The sequence below is a fragment of the Cryptomeria japonica genome, unplaced genomic scaffold (assembly GCF_030272615.1).
Source record: "Cryptomeria japonica unplaced genomic scaffold, Sugi_1.0 HiC_scaffold_42, whole genome shotgun sequence".
NCBI lineage: Eukaryota > Viridiplantae > Streptophyta > Pinopsida > Cupressales > Cupressaceae > Cryptomeria > Cryptomeria japonica.
Window position 1 is genome coordinate 157,501 of NW_026728864.1, and position 2,664 is coordinate 160,164.

Sequence of the window (2,664 nt, forward strand, 5' to 3'; positions counted from 1 at the left end):
GGCGAGGGATGGGGCGGGAAGGCCCCAACGGCTAGACGGAAGAGGCTTCAGGGCCACCTCGGAATGCTCCAAGCATCGGACGCGCTTGGGGCGACTACCAGTGCCAACCCCTTATCCCGCGATGCGTCCGATACACAGATGGTTCCAAGGCGGCCGAGGAGCCTCACCGCATAGCAATCGGGGGTGCGAGGCGAGGGATGGGGCGGGAAGGCCCCAACGGCTAGACGGAAGAGGCTTCAGGGCCGCCTCGGAATGGTCCAAGCATCGGACGCGCTTGGGGCGACTACCAGTGACAACCCCTCATCCCGCGATGCGTCCGATACGAAGATGGTTCCAAGGCGGCCGAGGAGCCTCACCGCATAGCAATCGGGGTGCGAGGTGGGGGATGCGGCGAGATGGCCCCAACGGCTAGACGGAAGAGGCCACAGGGCCGCGTCGGAATAGTCCAAGCATCGGACGCGCTTGGGGCGACTACCAGTGACAACCCCTTATCCCGCGATGCGTCCGATACGAAGATAGTTCCAAGGCGGCCGAGGAGCCTCACCGCATAGCAATCCGGGTGCGAGGTGGGGGATGCGGCGAGATGGCCCCAACGGCTAGACGGAAGAGGCTGCAGGGCCGCCTCGGAATAGTCCAAGCATCGGACGCGCTTGGGGCGACTACCAGTGACAACCCCTTATCCCGCGACGCGTCCGATACACAGATAGTTCCAAGGCGGCCGAGGAGCCTCACCGCATAGCAATCGGGGTGCGAGGCGAGGGATGCGGCGAGAAGGACCCAACGGCTAGACGGAAGAGGCTTCAGGGCCGCCTCGGAATGGTCCAAGCATCGGACGCGCTTGGGGCGACTACCAGTGACAACCCCTTATCCCGCGATGCGTCCGATACACAGATAGTTCCAAGGCGGCCGAGGAGCCTCACCGCATAGCAATCGGGGTGCGAGGCGAGGGATGCGGCGAGAAGGACCCAACGGCTAGACGGAAGAGGCTTCAGGGCCGCCTCGGAATGGTCCAAGCATCGGACGCGCTTGGGGCGACTACCAGTGACAACCCCTTATCCCGCGACGCGTCCGATACACAGATAGTTCCAAGGCGGCCGAGGAGCCTCACCGCATAGCAATCGGGGTGCGAGGCGAGGGATGCGGCAAGAAGGACCCAACGGCTAGACGGAAGAGGCTTCAGGGCCGCCTCGGAATGGTCCAAGCATCGGACGCGCTTGGGGCGACTACCAGTGACAACCCCTTATCCCGCGACGCGTCCGATACACAGATAGTTCCAAGGCGGCCGAGGAGCCTCACCGCATAGCAATCGGGGTGCGAGGCGAGGGATGCGGCGAGAAGGACCCAACGGCTAGACGGAAGAGGCTTCAGGTCCGCCTCGGAATGGTCCAAGCATCGGACGCGCTTGGGGCGACTACCAGTGACAACCCCTTATCCCGCGACGCGTCCGATACACAGATAGTTCCAAGGCGGCCGAGGAGCCTCACCGCATAGCAATCGGGGTGCGAGGCGAGGGATGCGGCGAGAAGGACCCAACGGCTAGACGGAAGAGGCTTCAGGGCCGCCTCGGAATGGTCCAAGCATCGGACGCGCTTGGGGCGACTACCAGTGACAACCCCTTATCCCGCGACGCGTCCGATACACAGATAGTTCCAAGGCGGCCGAGGAGCCTCACCGCATAGCAATCGGGGTGCGAGGCGAGGGATGCGGCGAGAAGGACCCAACGGCTAGACGGAAGAGGCTTCAGGGCCGCCTCGGAATGGTCCAAGCATCGGACGCGCTTGGGGCGACTACCAGTGACAACCCCTTATCCCGCGATGCGTCCGATACACAGATAGTTCCAAGGCGGCCGAGGAGCCTCACCGCATAGCAATCGGGGTGCGAGGCGAGGGATGCGGCGAGAAGGACCCAACGGCTAGACGGAAGAGGCTTCAGGGCCGCCTCGGAATGGTCCAAGCATCGGACGCGCTTGGGGCGACTACCAGTGACAACCCCTTATCCCGCGACGCGTCCGATACACAGATAGTTCCAAGGCGGCCGAGGAGCCTCACCGCATAGCAATCGGGGTGCGAGGCGAGGGATGCGGCGAGAAGGACCCAACGGCTAGACGGAAGAGGCTTCAGGGCCGCCTCGGAATGGTCCAAGCATCGGACGCGCTTGGGGCGACTACCAGTGACAACCCCTTATCCCGCGACGCGTCCGATACACAGATAGTTCCAAGGCGGCCGAGGAGCCTCACCGCATAGCAATCGGGGTGCGAGGCGAGGGATGCGGCGAGAAGGACCCAACGGCTAGACGGAAGAGGCTTCAGGGCCGCCTCGGAATGGTCCAAGCATCGGACGCGCTTGGGGCGACTACCAGTGACAACCCCTTATCCCGCGACGCGTCCGATACACAGATAGTTCCAAGGCGGCCGAGGAGCCTCACCGCATAGCAATCGGGGTGCGAGGCGAGGGATGCGGCGAGAAGGACCCAACGGCTAGACGGAAGAGGCTTCAGGGCCGCCTGGGAATGGTCCATGCATCGCACGCGCTTGGGGCGACTACCAGTGACAACCCCTTATCCCGCGACGCGTCCGATACACAGATAGTTCCAAGGCGGCCGAGGAGCCTCACCGCATAGCAATCGGGGTGCGAGGCGAGGGATGCGGCGAGAAGGACCCAACGG